This window comes from Myotis nattereri, assembly GCF_964212035.1.
Source record: "Myotis nattereri genome assembly, chromosome: 4".
In the NCBI taxonomy this organism is placed as follows: Eukaryota; Metazoa; Chordata; class Mammalia; order Chiroptera; family Vespertilionidae; genus Myotis; species Myotis nattereri.
In genome coordinates, this window is record NC_138079.1 from 58594513 (window position 1) to 58617813 (window position 23301).

General features: G+C 39.6%; 1 protein-coding gene across 1 annotated transcript in view; it reads right to left on the minus strand.

Moving 5' to 3' along the window:
- Window positions 1-23301, minus strand: part of SLCO4C1 (solute carrier organic anion transporter family member 4C1) — a gene marked incomplete at its 5' end in the record, with an annotated part of 64965 nt that overhangs the window by 21800 nt on the left and 19864 nt on the right. The window lies entirely within an intron of this gene.

The window sequence follows — 23301 nt, forward strand, 5'->3', positions numbered from 1 at the left end:
ATGTGGGAAGAAAAGACAAATCTTTAGTTCAGAAGCATGTCTAGTAATTTATGTCAATAGTCTACCCTCAGAGAGGTGGAACATAACACCCCACCACTTCTAAAGTGTGGGTGCACATAGTGACTTTCTTCCAAAGAGTACGTATGGGAGGCAAGAACAAAAAGAGCAACTTCGCAGTGTATTAACCTGAAAAACAGGACCTCCGTCAGGTGATCAAGATCATCATCAAGAGTGGTAAGTGACGTTGAGAGTATATACCCTTGATATGATGTGATGAAAATGGCATTTTGCCTGTGTGGTCCTCTCCTAAAAGAACTCACAACCCAGTCTAATCACCGGGAAAACACCAGGTAAATCTCAGTTGAAGGATATTCTATATCTGACTAGCACTTCTCAAAACTGCCAACATCATCGGAAATAAAAAGGGAAATATCTGAGAAATCATCATAGCCAAGAGGAGCCAATTGAGCATGACAACTAAATGTTACACAGTGCCCTCGATCAGATTCTGGAACAGAAAAGAACATTAGATAAAAATTAAGGAAATGTGAATAATGTATGCACTTCAGTTAATAATTACAAACACTAATGGATGATATAACAACATTAGTTCATTAATCATAAGAAATGTAGCATATAAAGTAAATAATATGGGGAAATGGAAACTACTATCTTCACAATTTTTCTGTAAATCTAAAATTGTTCTGAAAATCAAGTTTATTAAAATTTTTTAAAGTACAGAATAAAACAACCCATTATAAATACAGGTTCAAACTTTCATAAAAATTGATAGTAAATAAATAAATCACGAAAATATATAACAGCAATTTTAGTTAAGCAGATTCCACCAGAAGATGCAAGAATAAACAGAAAAAGTTAAAACACAGAATTTAATTTTCATCTTTCTCAGTTCAAGAGCACAAATTGTTAAAAATAGGCAAGAAAAGAGAAAACCTGAACAATATAATTAGTAGTATTGAATTTAGGAAAGCATGTCAAATTCATTCTCTGACAAAATTGTGCCTTCCATATTTAGGTCTCATGGACAAGTGTAAGAAACACTAACCAAAATATTACAATGCAAAAATATCTATCTACATTCCAAAGAGTAAATGACAATAAAATATACGTTCAAAATAAAACAAAACTAGAAACTTCTAGGCCCTTCAATCTAAAATTCAAAAAAACTTAAAACTCTATTAAAAGTATTATTAGATCAAAAAACTTTGGAATTGCAAAGTTTCTTGAAATGATACTAGAAACAATGCACATCAAAAATTATATGAGAAAACTACTATAATACTAACAAGAAAGCATCTTATTCAAACAGAAAAAACACACCAGAAATAATGAAATCAAAATTTAAAATATATAAAAAGAAATCACACATTAATGAGCTGCTCCCAACACTACCACCACTGCAGCTAGATGAGGTTATTATAGAAAAATCTATAGAGAAAATAACATACAAAAGAATACCTAAAAAAAACAGTAATGAAAGAGGCAAGCAATTAAGAGGCCTCCCTAATTAAAACAAAGAATTAACAAATAAACAGAAATCTGATTAATAGAATAAAAAAATATTATAATTAACAAAAAGTAATCTGAAATAATCCGTAAAATATGCCAGTGGCTAACATAATGAAAAAGAAAAAATTATATATGTATACAAATAATACATGAAAAAAGGAAATAAACTCTAAAGAGAGAAATTTTTTTTAAAAAATCACAAGAGATTACTTAAAGCAGATTTCTAGCAAATAAATTTGAAAATCTAAAATGATTAAATTCTCAAGCCCATAGTTCAGAGATTGCTGGAGACCAATTCCAGCATGTCATAATTTCAAGAGTTTCATCAAAGGTTGATGAGACTTGGGGACTCAACAGGGTTGAGTCACACATGTAGTCACCTGTTGGGAATGGCTGAAGGCATCTCCCCAAACCTGAAAGGGATTATTGTTTGGCTGCCAGACAGCTAAAAGGACATCTTAAGCTACATGCTATTGCCTCCTACTGGCCAAACACCTGAACAGCCATAGGCTAATTCCCCATTCTGACAATGGACTCTGTACTGAAACCCTGACCCTTTGAACTGTATATCTCTGCCTTGCCTCAGGACAAATTGTGTTAATAAAAAGCATGGGGTCCTGGGAGGAGGAGACCTGAGAACCTAAGACCTTAGACTTTAAGACCTGAGAATTTAGATCTTGGATCTTAGCTCCTTTAGCTAGGCTCCTCTGACCCCCAAATGCCTTACAAAATTTTACTTTATCTCTGGACTCTTATTTAAAATCTACGCACAGCCTTCTCTAGATTCCTGAACCCTTCTTGATGCTGGGACAAGAGCACCAACAAGAGATGGATTTTCCCAATATTTTAAACATTAAATAATAATGACAATAATCATATTAGTATACTACTTGATGCTACTTAAAACTATTCCAGAACATAGAAAAAGGGTTTAAAAGTACCAAAATATTTTTATGAATTGAATACAAATTGGCACCAGCAGGTGAAAAAGTTTAACAAAAGAAAAATACAGCAGGACTTTATATGTATATATTAATTTCAGAGAGGAAGGGAGAGAGAGAAACATCAATGATGAGAGAATCATTGGTGGGATGCCTCTTTTTTAAAAAAATATATTTTATTGATTTTTTACAGAGAGGAAGGGAGAGGGATAGAGAGTTAGAAACATCGATGAGAGAGAAACATCGATCAGCTGCCTCCTGCACACCCCCCACTGGGGATGTGCCTGCAACCAAGGTACATGCCTTTGAGCAGAATTGAACCTGGGACCCTTCAGTCCCGGACGCTCTATCCACTGGGCCAAACCGGTTAGGGCAATGGGATGTCTCTTGCACGCCCCTACTAGGAATAGAGCCAGCAACCTGGGCATGTGCCCAGACCAGGAATTGAACCGTGACTTCTTGGTTCATGGGTTGACTCAACCACTTAGCAACACCAGCCAGGCTCCTCTACAAGTTTTCAATAATGTATTCGAGGGAAAGAGAAAGGAACTAGAGACTTACGAATTGAAAATGAAGAGGTAAAGCTATCTCAATTTGCAGAAGTTTTAACTGTCTTTCTGGAACACTGAAAACAATAAATGAAGAAACTATAAAAACAATAAGAGAATTTATAAAAGCAGTAAAATATAAAATTAACGTACCAAAAAATCAGTAGGCTTCATATGCGCAAGTTAGATGATCTGAGGGGTGGAAAAAACCAGTGTATAGTAGGAAAAATTAACTAATACATTCAGAAATAAATGTGAAGCAAAATAAGCCAGTCAGAAAAAGTAAGTATCACATGATCTCACTCATATGTGGAATCTAATGAACAGAACAAAATAGTGAATAACATAGGATCAGAGGCATGGAAATGGAACAGGTGCACTATTCTTAGAGGGCAAGGGGCTGGGGAAGGCAGGAAGAGATTAACCAGAGATCTTAGATCAGTGATGGCGAACCTATGACACGCGTGTCAGAGGTGACACGCGAACTCATTTTTTTTGGTTGATTTTTCTTTGTTAACTGGCATTTAAATATATAAAATAAATATCAAAAATATAAGTCTTTGTTTTACTATGGTTGCAAATATCAAAAAAATTTCTATATGTGATACGGCACCAGAGTTAAGTTAGGTTTTTTCAAAATGCTGACGTGCCGAGCTCAAAAGGTTCACCATCGCTGTCTTAGATGCATATATGCATTACTTATGGACACAGACAATAGGGTGGAGAAGGCCTGGTGCGGGCAGGAACCAGGTGGAGAGGGGGCAATGGGAGGAAAAACAAGGAACATCTGTAATAATCTCAACAATAAAGATTTTTTTTAAAAATCGTTAAGCAATTAATTAAAAGGGCATAGAACATCCCAGAAAATTTTGTTACAGAAAGTTCAACAGTAAGACAGTCCCTTATAAAGTTACCGTATTTTCAAGATGAAGAAACACTTATTTGAACAGTCAGGGAAAGCCACACTATGCAGATGGAAATGAAAACCACTTAGCTGACATCAGACTTCTCTCCAGCAACACTAATCCCGTAAAGAAGTAAAGGAATTGCTAAAGTAACCAGTGAAAGATAGTATGACTCACACATGTTATGTTCCAACAGTCATAGGAACATAAAGGCTAACAAAAAATATTTAAATATATTTAAAATCTCATGAAATTAACTTTTCCTGGAAAAACAAAAACTATTAACTAGAGGGTGCATTTCAGAGACGCCATGGGGACCTGGAAACCATTCATCATAAGTAATATTAAATCACTTATTATATTGCATCTGTTAAAAACATCTTTAAAAATAGCTAGATTTACCTGTTATGTAAACTCTGTGGTATTATTTTCTGAGGAAACTATTTAAACTAGAATTTCAACTTCTAATGGGGAATAATAAAATACCTGAAAATTATACTTGTATCACCCATTTAAAAACATCTGATTTGACAATATAACACAAGAGGGAGCTCCTCTGTTGTTCATGAACATGGAGTGTTGCTAATAATAAAATTAAGGCACAGAACTTCACTTAATGAACAAACTAGTGTCCTGTCTGGCCTACTAACATGGATGGGAACTAAAGACAAACAAGGCTAAATAAAATCTACATAGAAAGATATTTACGAGTTAAATATCAAGCTCAGCTCAACTGTCATCCCCACTCAGAGGCCCTCAGCCTGCTCTTCCCCAGGCATTTACCTTCAAATCTTGGAAATTTAAAGGGGCTATGTTTTCCTCAGGGCTCATCCTGCTGCCTTCAGTACAGCAGGATGCTGACATCTGAGATGACATTCCACACCCCCAACAACAGTTTTGTGACAGTATTTTCAGAAAGTATCCATACCTCCTGAGAAGCAGAATAGTTTTCTGGGGAATCAAGACTGCCTCATTGCCTGCATCAGGTACTTTGAGGTGGCTAACTTTAATCAAAAACAGTCTCTCCCTTCCCAGGGAGTGACTATAATTTTCTCCCCCTGGCTCTACTTCCCATCTCCTCACCACTGCAAAGCAATCTATAGATTCAACATAATTCCTATTAAAATAGCAATAGCTTATTTCACAGATCTAGCGCAAATATTCCAAAAATGTATGTGGAACCCAAAAAGACCCCAATAGTATCAGCAATCTTGAGAAAGAAGAACAAAGTTGGAGGGATCACAATACCTATATAAAGTATACTACAGGGCCATTGTAATCAAAACAGCCTGGAAGAGGCATATATATATATATAGTTCAATGGAATAGATCAGAGAGCCCCAAAATCAACACATGCCTTTATGATCAATTAATATTGGACAAAGGAGGCAAGAGCATACAATGGAGTAAAGACAGTCTCTTCAATAAACGGTGTTGGAAAAACTGGACAACTACATGCAAAAAAAAAGAAGAAAATAGACCACCATCCTACATCATACACAAGATTAAACTCAACATGGATAAAAGACATAACTGTATGTTGCCTAACTATAAAAATCCTTGAAGAAAACATAGGCAGTAAAATTTCAGACATCTCTCATAGCAATATTTTTGCCAATATATCTCATTCAGCAAGGCAAACAAAGGACAAAATAAACAAAAATTGGACTACACCAAACTAAAAAGCTTTTGCACAGCAAAAGAAACCATCAACAAAATGAAAAGGAAACCCATGGTATGGGAGAACACATTCACCAATGATACATTTGATAAGGGATTAATTTCCAAAACACTTACACAATTCAATACCAGGAAGACAAATAATCCAGTTTTTAAAATGGGCAAAGGACCTGAATAGACACTTCCAAAGAGGACATACAGAAGGCCATTAGATATGTGAAACAATGCTTAATATCACCAATCATCAGAGAGATGCAAATTAAAACCACAATGAAATACTCCTCACACCTGCCAGAATGGCTACCATCAATAAATCAACAAACAAGTGCTGGTGAGGATGTGGGGCAAAGGAAACCCTAGTGCACTGTGGGTGAGAATGCAGACTGATGTAGTCACTGTGAAAAACAGTATTGGAACTACCTTTTAAGCCAGCAATCCCACCTCTGGGAATATATCCTCAGAATCATGAAACAACAATTAGAAAGACTATAGGTACCCCAATGTTCATAGCAGCATTACTTACAATAGCTAAGATCTAGAAACAGCCCAAGTGCCCATGAGTGGATAAAAAAGCTGTGGTACATTTACACCATGGAATACCATGCAGCAATAAACAAGAAGGATCTCTTACCCTTTGAGACAGCATGGAGAGACCTGGAGAGTATTATGCTAAGTCAGGGGTCCTCAAACTTTTTAAACAGGGGGCCAGTTCACTGTCCCTCAGACCGTTGGAGGGCCGGACTATAGTTTAAAAAAAAAACTATGAACAAATTCCTATGCACACTGCACATATCTTATTTTGAAGTAAAAAAACAAAACGGGAACAAATACAATATTTGTATTTGCATGTGGCCCGCGGGCCATAGTTTGAGGACCCCTGTTCAGTGAAATAAGCCAGTCAAAGAAAGACAAGTATCACATGACCTCATTTATATATGGAATCTGATGGATAAAATAAACTGATGAACAAAATCGAATTAGAGGCATGGATACAGGGAATAGACTGACAGCTTTTTGGGGGAACCGGAGGGCTGGATGTAAGAAGGTGAAGGGATTTGCCAGAAAACATATATACATAACACAAAGACACAGAAAACAGTATGCTGATAGCCAGAGAAAAAGGGTGATGGAGGGTATGTGGAGGTAGGCAAAGGGGAGGAAAATGGGAATGGAAAAAGGACTTTGCTTGGGGCGATGGGCTCACAGTGCAGTGTGCAGATGATGTATTATTGAGCTATACACTTGAAACCTGTATGGTTTTGCAAAACAATGTTACCACAATAAATTCAATTACTAAAATTAAATTAAGATTTTAAATTTTAAAAAAGAACACTTAAGAAGCAGTCTGGTAGTTCAGAACAAAGCTCAGAAGTCAAATATACTTGGAGTGTATCCATGACAAATTATTTAAATGAATAATAATTTAAAAAAAAGAACAACAAATGTTAATAAACAAGGTGGCAAAGGAGACTGTATGTACACATAAGTGAAGTACATAAGGGAAAAACAACTAACATAACTGAATAAAATACTGAAATATATCATTTCAGAAAACATTCTTAGAAGTTAAAGTATGTATATAAATCCATAAACAGTACTTCAATATGGATAACTGGGTGTCAGGGAAAGATGACATTAACAGCCACAACTAAGACATAGCTTAGTATGGACTTTCAAGAGATACTTAATTGCATAGACATATGGACTATTGAGACTATTGTATTCTTTTTAGAGAGTACCAGGAGTATACTGTGTATCAAATATCACAAGCACTTCTAAATGACTGCAGAATACACAGGTGAACAGAGGCTATTGAGTTCTTAACTAATGTAAGAATGGGATAAGAAATTCTAAAAAGGTAATGATCAAATTACGAAAGTACAAAGGAAAAATATTGAAGCTAAGAATATGAATAGCACCTTCTGAAAAACATCCCATTAAACCTTTAACTACAAAACATATATCCTACTTTACACATTGCATTGTCCAGGAGAAAAAAAAACAACTATACAAATATGGTTAAACTTGTGGTGCTTCTCAATACTCAAAGCTTTCACATACATTTCCCAGTCTAACCTTTAAAACTTTCTGCAAACATTTAATAAATGAAGAAACTAGAAACCCAAAGCCACATTGTGCAACAAAACCAATAATCTGATTCCTATTCTTCTGCTCCTCCAATGTATTCTCCATGAGTTTAAGCTACAACAATTTAATAAGCTGAACCATCCTCCAAAAGGGTATAAAGCAAGATTTCCCCAAATATATTTTATGAAACCCCTAGGCTTCTGAGAATTTCCATGAAAAAAGGGGTTGAAACAGAGGGTCCTTATGACTTTTAGCTTTAAATCCTAGCTCTAGAAATCACATTTTCCTCCCCCTCTCCTATTGCAGGATAAAGAAAACCTCTTAACCTAAGGTGTGTTTCAGGTCCTGAGCCCTAAAGTGGAATGATCTCTTGGCTACTTTCCCACGAGAGGGAACAAGGGACACAGGAACAGACCTCAGAGCTGTTCTCAACACCTGAAGAAATGATTCAGCTCCATCATTTCACCTCTGACCAATCAGCTCCCAACAGGACCCCAGCCCCCTAATCCACAGTGTCCTGTGATATTGCCCTATATAATCTGTAACCTATGTGCCATCAGGGACTTCAGGCTTTTGAGCATAAGCTTCCCGTTCTCCTTCATGGTGCCATTATAAAAACATAACCTATATTTCTCCACTACAATTCTTAGTGTCTAGTGTTTGGTTCTGCTAGCAATGGGAGAACAAACTCTTTCTGTTTGTTTGTTTGTTTGTTTACTAGAGGCCTGGTGCATGAATTCGTACACAGGTGGGGTCCGGCCAGCCCACCCCAGAATTGTTTTGCTCTACTTGATACCTTTGTCATACTTCAGACAAGTATGGGGACCATTGGGCTGGGCTGGCGGGGGGAGGAGCCGATTGGGGCACAGATTAGGCTAGTTGGCTGCTGCAGTGCACATCATAGTCACCAGTCGTTCCACCGTTCTGGTCGCTATATATATATATATATATATATATATATATATATATATATACACACACACACACACACACACACACACGTATTTATTTATATATTTGAATGTATGTATGTATGCATTTATTTATTTATTTATTTGACAATTGAGAGAGACAGAGAGAGAGATCAATTTGTTGTTCCATCTATTTTATGCACTCATTGGTTGATTCCTTTATGTGCCCTGACCAGGGACCGAACTGCAACAGAGACTATCTGAACAACGCTATAACCAACTGAGCTTCCCAGACAGGGTTTTCTGTTCTGTAACTGGTTCTATGGTCAAATTAGTTTGGAAAACACTGTACTCTATCACTGTACCTCTCCTCTTACAGAGTAATACGCATGCATTTATATGTAGAAGGACAAAGTTTTACATATTACCAATCATATAGTTGTTACCTTATTTTCTCCATTAATGTCTATCATCTCACAGAACCAGTGCTCTATAAAACACAATTTTGAAAAGTACTTGTCTGAAGTATGACAAAGGTATCAAGTAGAGCAAAACAATTCTGGGTAATAAAATTTTTAAAATTTAATCCTTGTATAGATAGACTTAAATCACAGAGAGTTAGTCTCATCACTCAATGATTCCTTAAGGAATCACTTAATGATTCCTACTGTCAAGATTTAGGATTTTCTCTTTCACTTTCTCCCTTACTACTCTCTCTCCTTTAGAATAAACATCCACTATCATGGATGTTGACACTATGAAGATGATTCCAAATCTCAAAGTTGAATTTCCAGTATCTCTTATGATCTAGAGCAGTGATGGCGAACCTTTTGAGCTCGGCATGTCAGCGTTTTTGAAAAACCCTAACTTAACTCTGGTGCCGTGTCACATATAGAAATTTTTTGATATTTGCAACCATAGTAAAACAAAGACTTATACTTTTGATATTTATTTTATATATTTAAATGCCATTTAACAAAGAAAAATCAACCCAAAAAATGAGGTTGCGTGTCACCTCTGACACGCGTGTCATAGGTTCGCCATCACTGATCTCGAGCTTCACTTTCAAATGCCAGATGCCTACCTCTAAAACAAACTCACTCTCTTTCTCACAAAACCAAATTCTCTGATTTTCTAACATCCGTTTTCTAACCAAGTTTAAAACATAAAAATTCTTTAGTAGCATATTCCTTGTTTATAACGACCACACCACATGCTTTACCTACTGAAATTTTACCCATTGTTCGAGCCCAGCTCAAATTCCACTTCCTGTTAAGTTTTCCCCTAAATTGCCCAAGGGAATTCTTCTTTCAGTGACTATAAACCAAGTTTTAATTGCCTGTATGACTCACCAGGTTCTTGCTTATCATGCCTAACTTATCTCTTATCCTCATATATCTCAATAGCAATAATTATAGTAATATTTACTGAGTGCTTATCTTATTCAAGATCATTCACTGGTATGCATTATCTTATCTAATCCCCAGAAATAATCCTATGAAGGAGGTACAATTACTTGGCTCATTTTACAGACCAGTAAAGTTGAGATTAGATTAACTCCTACAATATCTCTTAGGTTTAAGAGGCTAAGCTTTTAATAGATTCAACTCATGATTAATGGTGACATAAGTAAATCTTACCAGTTGCTTAAATAACCTGGGATATAAATTCAAAACATTTCTATAAGGGTTTCTATCAAGATAAAATAAAGAGACAAAAGCTTTTGGCATAAGATCTTACAGTCAATCTTTATCTTCTTGAAAATGCAAAGTCATGACCTAAGCAAGAAATTTGAAAATCTCTTAAAATAAAAATATTGGCCATAAGTGATATAAAATTTGAATGAAGCCATAATTCTGGAATAAGCTAAAGTGAGATGCAAAAGTCTACCTCTGAAATCAACCTATCTGAGATTATTTTTCTAGAGAATTTGCATTAAAGCTCAATAAAAAACAATCAATTCTTGACTTAAACTGTCTCAATATAGAAAAGAAAATAAAAAGTTCAAAACTTGTTATAATTAACACTAGCACAACCCTGGCCTGGCTGCTCAGTTGAAGTGTCGTCTCATGAACCAAAAAGGTTTCAGGTTCGATTCCCCATCAGTGTATATGATTCCTGATCAGGCATATATCTAGGTGGCAGGTCCAATCCCCAGTCAGGGTGTGTATGAGAGGCAACAACCAGATCATAGGTTTGATTCCCCGATCTGGATGAGTATAGGAGGCATCAAATGGATGTTTCTGACATTGAGGTTTTTCTCTCTCCCTCCCTTCCTCTAAAATCAATAAAACATATCCTCAGGTGAGGGTTAAAAATATAAGTATATTAGCAAAATTTCATTTCAAAACAGCAGTCATTTGTGAGAAGGAACTTTAAATATTTTTTAAAAGATGAAAGTTAAAATATGTCTATGGATATTTTTACATATCAAGGCTGCAGTAGGACACAAACAAAAGAAATAACTAAAGCAAATTAAACATTTTTTAATGAATGTCGATTGTTTCATGAGGTAGATTTTAAAAAGTATTTTTTTATTGACTTCAGAGAAGAAGGGAAAGGGAGAGGGGAGAGAGATAGAAACATAAATAATGAGAGAGAATGACTGCATGCAGTGTCTCTGCATGCCCCACACTGGATCAAGCCCGCAAGCCAGGCATGTGCCCTGGTCTGGAATCAGACCGTGACTTCCTGGTTCGTAGATCAACACTCAGCCACACTGACCAGGCTATAAAGTAGACTTTTTAACAAAAAAGGCAGAGTTAAGAGAACAATCAGTGAGGGCTACTACCACTTGGCAGTTACGGGAACCCTGCAAGTTCTATACTGTAGGGGGCATCCTCTATGAGCTGTGGCCTGAGGTAGAAGCTAGTAGCAACTTTTGCAACATGTCTGGTGGGGAGCAAATGAGGGAAATACGCACTACAGTCTCTTCTCAACATGCAAACTCCCTTTCACTGAACTCAACTGGAAACCAAATGTGCTGGGGCTATATGGTCCGTGGAACTTCTGTGAAGTGATACAACGGGTGACAAATAATGAACGGCAGATCTGGGGCATAAACAGAGACTATCCAGCACTGCCCAATCTTTTCTTTGGTACCTTAGCACACACTTTTATCTTCATCCAGAATGAAAAATGTATCTCCAACACAAGAAATCCACAAAAACCTATCAGCAAAATAGCATCCTGGGCAACGTCAATCCAGTTATTCTCCCATCTGAACCCAGCACTGAGATGTTAGCCACCAGTGAATGCCATGTAAGCGGTAGAGGAAAACAAGGGCAGTAGGACAACTAACAAGTTCTTCCTTCTGCAGCTGGTCAGAAACCCTGTGTTGGCAATCATTGCTTATTTTCCTATCATGCAGGTCATGTTCCCTTTACTTGACAGGCGCCCCAGTTGGTCTGGGATTTTATGTTGCCTTTACAAGTCTTCAGCTGTTCTCTCACTATTGGTTGCTGCAGTTTTCCTTTTAACAAATACTATTGGGTGTGGGAGTGTTAAGAGGCACCCAAATGAATTCACTCAGTCCAAAATACATCTTCTTTGTCAATGTATGGAAGTGACCCAACTTCCTCTTGTTAACTAGGATCTCTCACTTGTGCCAGTTCAGTGACCATCTCTTCTTGATTATTTTGCATGAAGAGATCAAACATGATTAGAGAACAATGTCAGCTTTGATTCTAAGGGAATAAGGACTATGTTGCCTGATAGAAGCATTCATACTTTGGGGACTAGGACTCCACAAGACCAAGACAGGAAGCAAAAATTTCATAAATAAAGTTTTAGGTACAGTAGTAAGAGACACCAATCCATGAACACTTCCTTGCTCCCTTATCTATGCATCCTGGCTATGGAGGAGCCAACAACATAAGTAGTTTCTGCCTTATTTAACAAATATACCGTGTTTTATAGGGAAGGAAATTATTATTCTGAAAGTTGTGACAAACAGATATCATTCTAGCAAATCAGAGGCTTCTGAGTGTTGGGAGACAAAAAACAAGCCAATTTCATGAGTACGTTTTTTTGCTGCAGGTGAGTTTCTTGGTCAGAAGTGATGATGTATATGACACAATCACAATGAATAAGGCATTCTGGAAGTCAAACAACTGTGAGTGCCGGTAGAAACATTGCCCCCAGGAGAAACAAACTCATATCTAGAATATACACTTACCTCAGGAGGATAAATTGCAACTAGGATAGATATTTTTTGGTGGCCCTGGGGTATACTGGTTGCTCTGGGGAATGCTGCAATACCAGGAACTCTCAGGACTGCCCCTACAGTTTGTAATCAAGCAATGAATCTACAGTGGAGGTGGAGTTAATCAGAGAAGCCTTAAAGAGGGAAAGGGCATGTGTTGTTTTGTTTTTTAACTCTGGCTTAGCTTCTTTTTATGCTATACAGTCACCTTTAACAGAGGACAATTATATAAGCACCACAGTGGACAGTGCAAAACACTGATTGACGTTCACTGGAGAGACCATCTTTCCTTCCTGATTGAGAGCCTCTTCCACAAAGAATGTCCTCAAGTGAGCATTAACAAGTGGCAAAAATATCTTTGTATTCTGGGTCCATGCCAAAAGGCACACTACACATCTTTGTAAATAACTTTCCTTTTAGTTTATCCCAAGCTTCTGACTGGCCACCTAATCTATTGTGTAGTTCATGAATCAATATAAATCTGTACCCTTTGCCTCTCCTCTCCTATCAAAGGGAATTTCCACTTATCACTGCCTTTTAGGGACATGCTTAATTATGGCTGTTACTCATGAGATGTCCACTTCTGGTGGGTGCCTACATACCTTACACACCCTCTGTAAACCAGGCTATACTTCTTCCTCCTCTGAGCCAGACACAGGGAACTCTGAGGTCCTTATAATGAAGGCATGTAGGTTTTTTAGTAAGGCCATGTTAACTTCTGCCTACAAAGATAACTTTTCTGCATTTGAAGAGAGAAATGCAAGGCAATAAAAATAAGCAGCCGTAGTCTGAGATAGCTGCCTAAATAGCTACTTGTGCCTTCCAAACCTACCTGTACCTAAGATTTCATTTAACAATGAGGGGTACCTCACACATCTAATATTATGATTTGTTATAGTAGGTAGCATATACCTCATGATTGGAATTCAGATCACAGGGTGTTCATAATCACTTTTAATCTAACAATCCAGTATCAAGGAGCAAGCCAAGAGTTTGTTTTAAAAAGGAGACTAGTGTAGGCAGAAGGATGATCTTACTGCAAAAACTTAGGGGTTCTTACTTGATATTACCATGCAGACTTGCCAGAGGCTTTCTACATCCTCCCTGCCTTAATCACTGTCTGTATCTGCTGCAAGAACTTTATCTTGTTCCAGCCTTATGTATTACCTGCTAAATGGTTCGGAGCAATGTGCACAAGTGTGGTAGATGATATCTCCCAAATCCCAAGCCCTGTGCAAGTGCAGAGTATATAAAACTCAAAGTGGAAGTTGTGACATGGCCCAGGCCACTGGACCACTAAAAACTTACCTGTTATGGTATGACCCTTAAAGTTTTTGTGGTGTATCTCCTACCTTCTGGTACATACATGCTTTACTATGGCAACTGAAATAATTCAACTCACCAAGTTCAATTAGCTTAATACCTTCACTATAGAGTCTAGCACAGGGGTGGGCAAACTTTTTGACTCGAGGGCCACAATGGGTTCTTAAACTGGACTCAGAAGAAGGAGCTGCGGCCGTGTTTCCCAACGTTGCCATGTTAACACTGCTGCTGGTGGTGAAGGAGCGGAGGGGAGAGCAAGAGAACCCTCTGCTCTTTCGGCTCCGCGGGCCAGATAGAACAGCCGAACGGGCCGGATCCAGCCCATGGGCCGTAGTTTGCCCACAGCTGGGCATGATCATGGTACCTCTAGACTAGTTTCACAATGCTGGCACTATTGACATTTGGGGCCAGATAATTCTTTTTTTGTGGGGGGGCTCTCCCGTTCCTTGTAGGATATTTACCAGTGTCTCTGGCCTCTACCAACTAGATGACAGTAGTTCCCTCCATTCTAATCATAACAATAAAAAATGTCTCTAGAAGTGAAAAATTGTCCCCAGTTGAAAACCACTGCTCTAGACAATCCTATCTAATAATAAACAAACATGGTAATTGACCACACCTTCGCTACGCCTCCCATTGGCTAATCAGCATGATATGCAAATTAACCACCAACAAAGATGGTGGCTAATTTTCATACTGCAGGCAGGGTGGGCCAGCAGGAGCCGCCACCCAGGACCCAGGAGCCGCCTTGCCTGTGGCCCGTGATCATGACCGTGATCTGAAAGCCGGGCGCAGGCAAGGCAGCACCCTCGGACGCAGGAGCCACCTTGCCTGCGGCCCGTGATCGTGATCGAAAAGCCAGGCCGCAGGCAAGGTGGCCCCCTGGAACCCAGGAGCCCATCGGCGAGGTCTGTAGGCGAAGCAGCGATCAAGCTATGAGGGGGAGGGTGTGGGATGGAAGGAGCTACAGGAGCAGCTCTGGCCGGAGACTGAAGACTCCCACTGGAGCAAGGAGCAAAGACTGAAGGCTCCAGCCACGGCGAAGACTGTGTCCAGAGCGAAGATGGAAGGCGGTGGCCAGAGTGAAGGTCTGGGTCCCGGGTGCCAGAGGAAAACTGGTGCTGGCAGCCAGAGGAAAGAAAGCCTATTGCAGGAATCTTCGTGCAACGGGCCTCTAGTCTTATGATAAAGAACAAGAGGATGTGTGTAATGCTGAGATAAGATAGTGATAATCCACTCTTGTTCCTCCACAGAAAAGCAAGTTATCTAGACTGTCTTTGCAGTTGAGAAGGGAAAGAAAACATTTGCTAGATCAACAACCACAGATTAGTGTCAGGGTCTGTGCTGACTGGCTCCAGAAGAAGTAAGTTCCAAATGTGGAACCATAGCTATTAATTAGTAGACCACCTGATTATGTTTACAATGATCTAAAGTCATTTTCTATTATTTTATTCTACATCTGCACCAAATACATTAAAAAAAGAGAGAAAGTGTACTAGGAATCACCACCCCTATGTCTTTCAAATATTTGATGGTATCACTAAGATCCATAATTCCCTTATTGGTTTACTATCTCATACAGGGGGCTCTACTTAGCTCTTCCTTCATTAATATCTCTTAATCCACAAGTCAGGCAAACAATGTGGGGATTCTGCCAGCTGGTATACCTATATCCTTTCTACATCCTCAGACTAGGAAAATGACTATAGGATGGATCCACTGTGAGATAGAGTAGTCTTGGGCCACCTTTATTATTGGAACTCCTTAATAAGTCCTCATTTTACAAGAGGACCATGGCAGTATTCTAGAGTTCCAGAGATCAGATCAGCTCAAAGTCATTATCAAATCACCACCAATGAGTTTGAATACTACACTTTCCCCTCAAACTTGGGATAAAAGGTGTCAAGATAGGTTTAGGGGAAGAGAAACATTATATACTCCTGGCTGTGTTGTAAAGTTATTTACAGAGATTTATCTTCCATATATATATATATATATATATATATATATATATATGTATATATATATGTATATATATATGCCTAATATGCAAATTGTCCCCACCGGAGTTCGACCGGGAGACTGATTGCTCGCTATGACATGCACTGACCACCAGGGGCCAGCGTGGCATGAAGGAAGGCCCTGGTTGGCAGCCGGAGGCCCTGATTGGCCCTGATCACCGGCCAGACCTAGGGACCCTACCCATGCACGAATTTCATGCACGGGACCTCTAGTCAATAATAAACTTACTTAGGCCTGGAACTGGTTGGTTTAAGAGTTGTAAAACCCCAGCATACTGATTCAGATGGAGTTCTAGCCCATAACACTTAGAATTTTTCCACTTATGTCAATTCAATCTCTGGAACTTGTTTGAATAATTGAGCAAAGCTTTCCTTTAAAGGTTAGCATAGCCACTTAGTTTCTATCCCCCCCAGGATATGAATGGGCAAATGAAAACTATCCAGTACAATGTATATCCCATAGGCCTTTTTGAATTTGTGGCAGGGAAATCAAGAAGATAAGAATACAAGATTAAATTAAATTTTATAGCAAAAAGTCATAAGTTTTAATTCAATTTAGTAAATATTTGCAGGGTAGCTAATATAAACCAGGCATTTTAGCTCCCCCAGCCCAACATCTCAGGCCTCCTCAGCCAGCACCAGCCAACCAGCCAGCCCTCCACGGCTCCCCAAGCACATATGAGCCAGCATTGGGCACAAGCAATCTTACACAGAAGTCACTCCTACACAAGGGCACTCCTTCAAGATCAGGAGAGATAGCTATTTCATCTAATTCATAGTAACAAACACAGAAAGTCAAACAAAATGAGAAGACAAATACATGAAAGAACAAGAAAAAAAAACCCTAATGAAACAAAAATAAGTAATTTGCCTGATAAAAAGTTAAAGTAGTCGAAACCGGTTTGGCTCAGTGGATAGAGCGTCGGCCTGCGGACTGAAGGGTCCCAGGTTCGATTCCGGTCAAGGGCATGTACCTGGGTTGCGGGCACATCCCCAGTGGGGAGTGTGCAGGAGGCAGCTGATCGATGTTTCTCTCTCATCGATGTTTCTAACTCTCTATCTCTCTCCCTTCCTCTCTGTAAAAAATCAATAAAATATATTAAAAAAAAAAAAAGTTAAAGTAATAGTCATAAAGATGCTCACCAAACTTGGGAGAACAATAGGGAAACTCAATGAGGAATTTAACATAGTGTTAGAAAATAAAGAACCAGTCAGAGCTAAGGAAAAATTTGAAATAAAAAATGTACTAGAAGGAATCAACAACAAATTAGAAAATACAGAACAGATTAGTGACCTGGAAAACAGAATAGTGGAAATTACCCAATCAAAACAGTAAAGAGCCGAGACCGGTTTGGCTCAGTGGATAGAGCGTCGGCCTGCAGACTGAAGGGTCCCGGGTTCGATTCCGGTCAGGGGCATGTACCTGGGTAGCAGGCATATCCCCAGTAGGAGATGTGCAGGAGGCAGCTGATCGATGTTTCTCTCTCATCGATGTTTCTAACTCTCTATCTCTCTCCCTTCCTCTCTGTAAAAAATCAATAAAATCTATTAAAAAAAAACAAAAAAAACAAACAAAAAAAAAAACAGTAAAGAGAAAAGGGATTTTTTTTAAATGAGGATAGTTTAACAGACTTCTGGCACAACATCAAGCATACTAACATTCACATTATAGGAAACACATAATGAAGAGAGAGACAAAGAGAGACAAAAAGCTTACTTGAAGACATAATGATGGAAAGCTTTCCTCACTTGGGGAAGAAAATATACATCCAAGTCCAGGAAACATAGGAACTCCAAACAAGATGAAACCAAAGAGACCCACCAAGATATATTTAATTAAAATAACGAAGTGTAAGACAAAGAGAATCTTGAAGGCAGCAAGAGATATCAAGTAGTCACAACACAAGGGAAATGCCAAAAGGTTGATTTGTGACAGAGAAACCATAAAACTCTTAGAAGAAAACATAGGCAGTAGACTCTTTACATCATTCTTAGCAATGATTTTTTGGATACGTCTCCCCAAGCAAGGGCAACAACAGCAAAAATAAATAAATGGGACTACATTAAACTAAAAAGTTTTTATATAGCAAAGGAAACTATCAACACAACAAAAAGACAAATGGAAGGATATATTTGCAAATGGCATATCTAATAAGGAATAAGTACATGTTATATTAAATATATATTAGATGTAGATCAAAAAAGAAAAACTACCATACACCCTTAGCAATTCCACTTGTGAGTATTTAGCCAAAAATTTTAAAAAAAGAATGAGTTGGAAAATATGTTTACCTCTATGTTCATTACAACATTGCTTACAATAGCCAAGATATACCTAAGTTTCCATCAATATACAAATAGATAAAAAATATATGATACACACACACACACACACACACACACATACACCATAGAATATTAGAATATGATTCAACAATAAAAAAGAACGAAATCATGCCATTTGTGACAACATGGATGGACCTAGAAAGTATTGTTCTAAATGAAGTAAGTCAGACAAAACAGTCCATGCAAATGAAAATGAAAAAAAAATCTGGGGTAGAAATACTCATATCTGACAAAAAAGACTCCAAAACACAGGCCATAAAAAGACAAAGAACATCACTACATAATACTAAAGGGAATGATCCAATAAGAAAATATAACCTTTGTGAACGTATATGTACCCAACATAGGAGCACCTAAATATATTTTTAAAAACTCTTGGAGGCCCTAACCGGTTTGGCTCAGTGGATAGAGCTTCGGCCTGCGGACTGAAGGGTCCCAGATTCGATTCCGGTCAAAGGCATCTACCTTGGTTGCGGTCACATCCCCAGTAGGGGGTGTGCAGGAGGCAGCTCATCAATGTTTCTCTCTCATCGATGTTTCTAACTCTTATCCCTCTCTCTTCCTCTCTGTAAAAAAATCAATAAAATAAAATAAACTCTTGGAGGACATTAAGGGAGAGCTCAATAGAAATACAGTCATAGTAGGGTACTTTAACACCCTACTAACATCACGGATAGATCTTCTAGATAAAAACTCAACAAGAAAACAGCCACCTTGCCCTGACCAGTTTGGCTCAGTGGATAGAGCATCGGCCTGTGAACCAAAGGGTCCCAGGTTCGATTCCAGTCAAGGGCATGTACCTTGGTTGCGGGCATATCCCCAGTGGGGGGTATGCAGGAGGCAGCTGATCGATGTTCCTCTCTCATCGATGTTTCTAACTCTCTATCCCTCTCCCTTCCTTGCTGTAAAAAAAAAAATAAATAAGATATATTTTTAAAAAATAAAAAAATTTAAAAAATAAAAATTAAAAAAAAGAAAACAGCCACCTGAAATGACACACTGGATCAGATGAATTTAATTGATAATTACAGAACATTTCATCCCAAACCACCAGAATAGACAATCTTCTCAAGTGTACAAGGAACATTCTCAAAGGCAGACCACAAGTTAGGACAGAAAATAAGTCTTAACAAATTCAAGAAGACTGAAATCATATCAAGCATCTTCTCAGATCACAATGGCATGAGACTAGAAATCAACTACAATAAAGAAACTCAAAAACATCCAAACACATAGAGGCTAAATAGCATGTTACTAAACAATGAATGGATTACCAATGAGATCAAGGAAGAGATCAAAAACTTCCTGGAAACAAACAAAAATGAATGGACAACTACCTAAAATCTCTGAGAAAGGGCGAAAGCAGTCCTGAGAGGCAAGCACTACAGGCCTATCTCAAAAAGAAGAAAAATTTCTAATAAGCTATCTAACCCTACAACTAAAAGCATTAGAAAGAGAATAAGAAAAGCCCAGAGTAAGCAGAGGGGAAGGAAATAATAAAGCTTAGAACAGAAATAAAGCTTAGAGCAGCAACTATATAGAGACTAAAAAACAATACAAAAGATCAATGAAAACAAGAGCTGGTTCTTTGAAAAGATGAACAAGATTGATGAACCTTTAGCCAGACTTAACAAGAAACAAAGAGAGAGAACTCAAATAAAATCAGAAATGAAAGAGAAGTAACATCTGACATGCCAGAAATACAAGGATTATAAGAAAATACTATAAACAACTACATACTAACAAATTGGACAGCCAGGACAAAATGGACAAACTCCTAGAAACATACAATCTTCCAAAACTCAATCAGGAAGAAGAAAACATGAATAGGCTGGTAACAACCAATGAAATTGAAGCAGTAATAGAAAAACTCCTAGCAAACAGATGGCTTCACAGGGGAGTTTACCGAGCATTCAAAGAACTAACACCTATCCTCCTAAACTATTCCAAAAAAAAATAAGAGGAGAGAAGACTTCCAAGTTCGTTTTATGAGACCAGGATTATCCTAACACCAAAACCAGATGCAGACACTACAAAGAAAGAAAATTGTAAGCCAATATCCCTGATGAACATAAATGCTAAAATCCTCAACAAAATATCAGCAAATTGGATCCAGCAATAAATTTAAAAAGATCATATACCATCACCAAGTGGGATTTATTCTGGGAATGCAAGACTGGTACAATATTCACAAATAAATAAACATGATACATCCCATAAAAAAAAGGATAAAAATCACATGATCATATAAGAGTATCAAATGATTTTATTATAAAACTTAGGCTATTTACTAACTAACCATCCACTTTCTAAAAAACGCCAACATGAGAATACGATGAACACACCCAAGACTTCCTGTCCTGGCAGGGCAGGAGGCAGCCCTGGACAGGGAGCCTGCACACGTTCCCTTTACTACTGTCGGGGTGACCTGCATTGTGGGGTCGCGCGGGTCGCCGCTTCAGGGAAAGGACACTGAAGCTACAAGGTTCACGCACAAGAGGGTCACAACAACTTTAATGCCATTCAATGCGCACGGCTTGTACACTCTAGTCTGCAACTCTGAGAAGCAATGCCAACAAACCTGGCCACAGACCCCTCCCAGCTCACCACGGCCCTTCCCAGGAGCTGCCCCCGTGGGACTGCTCACCTTCCTTCACTGCAGCTTTTGTTTTTCCCCAAGCACAAACCCTAGAGCCCACATGCAGAGTCCAAGTTCAAGTATAAAAAGCATGTGACAAAATCCAGCACCTATTCATAATGAAAACTCTCAGCAAAATGGGAATAGAGGAATGATACCTGAACACAACAAAGGCCATATATACAAAACCTACAGTCAACATTATGCTCAATGGGCTAAAACTAAAAGTGTTTCCCTTTAAGATCGGGAACAAGACAGGGATGTCGGCTTTCACCACTCTTATTCAACATAGTACTGGATAGCCACAGCAATCAGAAAAAGAGGAAGACATAAAAGGCTTCCAATTTGGAAATGAGGAAGTAAAACTTGTCATTACTCACAGATGACATGATATTGTACATAGAAAATCCTAAAGAATCCACTACCAAAACTGCTAATAAATAAATTTGGCAAAGAAGGAGGATAAAAAATTAACACCAAGAAACTGAAGGCACTTTTATATACCAACTAGAGGCCTGGTGCACGAAAATTCGTGCACAGGCGAGGGGGGGAGGGGTAGATCCCTCAGCCTGGCCTGTCCCTCCTCACAATCCGGGAGCCCTCACGGGATAACCTAATGACAGCCTAAGCCGCAGCCTGGCCTCCCTCTGTGGAGGCGACCGACCGATCAGGTATATAGATACTTTCTGGAGGCAACACGGACTACTTCCTTATTTCTTTTCTCTGTGGTTGGAGAACAGGGGACTAAAAGGCGGAGACAGAACTGTGGCCGGGCCTGGGACTTTTGCAGGCAGCAGAAAGAGGGAGAGGGCTGGGCAAAGTCTAGACACATTTCTTTCGATTGTTCTCCCTTCCTTCAGGCCCCTCCCTCCATTTTTTCCTTCTCGTGGTAGACGCTCGGTCGGAGCCCAGCTACAGTTGTGTTCAGCCCCCTCACTTCTCAGCTGAACGTACAGCTGCCTCACATTGCAAGCTGGGCTGTTTTCAAGTGACTAAAGCACTGGGAATCAACAGCTCCCAGCCTCTCCCCTCAGTTTCCTCCTTGGGTCAGTTGCAAGTTCACCAAGACACCGAAGCAGCTCTGCCCTGGTAGTTCTGCCCTGGCCCCCGCCCAGGCCCCACTGGGCACTCTTCCTTGAGTCTCTGAGCCCACAGACTATGCTTGGGTAAGTCGCCCGGAGCCCATTACCCTGGGCAGGTGGGGCAGGGAGGCTAGCTTGGAAAGCTGGAGGAAGATGGCAGAGTAACAGTTGGTATGAACCAGCGCCTGCTCAGCCACACTTCCAAGATCCTCACCGGGCCCAGGCCAGACCCCTTCCTGGTGCCAGGAGGATCCCAGATGAGGTTCCCTCCCTGCACCCAGCGCCCTCCTCCCCGTTCCACCACTGGGGGCGGGAGCAGCTCACCAGTGACGCTCTGGTCCATGCCAGCCAGGCAGGTGGTGGTGGTGCAGGCGGTGCAGCCTAGGGCACTGGCAACTGCGAGCCTCCTCCCCCTGCCTAAAGTGGGGGCGGGGTCCGCAGCTGGGCCACAGAGGTAGGCGTGGGGTGGGGCGCATGGCGCTAGCAGGCTTGGCAGTCTGTGCATACCTACTCCGGTTCCAGGCTGCCGGGCTTCCGCCGAGCAGCAGTGGCAGTGGCGGCGCAGCAGTCCGCGGGGAGGCCCCACGCCCCTCGCAGCCGCCCCTGGTGCCATGCATGGAGACGCCGCCTGCTGCTGAGCCACTGTCTGTCCTGGGACCTGCGGGGGCTGGGGTGGCCTCGGGCTCCCACAGGCCGCCCCCGTGCCCTCCAACCAGTTGGGAGCGGCCTCCATCTCCGAGGCAGTGTGACATCAGCGCTGGGCAGGCCTGCGCATGCTGGCGGTGAGGCGGAAGTCCCCGCCCCCATCCCCGCCCACCCGCTTCTGCCTGGTGGGGACTTGGACGCCATTAGGACCAAGTAGCATATTACCTCTTTATATATACACTGAGTGACCAGATTATGATGACCAGCTAGATTATTATGACCACCCCATCAGTACAATGAAGTGAATTAGTTATGCAAATAATAATAAAATCTTGAGAGCATTAGCTTAGGAAGTTTTCATATTCAGTATTTTTGGAAGTGTCAATGAAGTACATTTATATATATAAAATGAACTCTTAGAAATAGAAACTAAAAAACA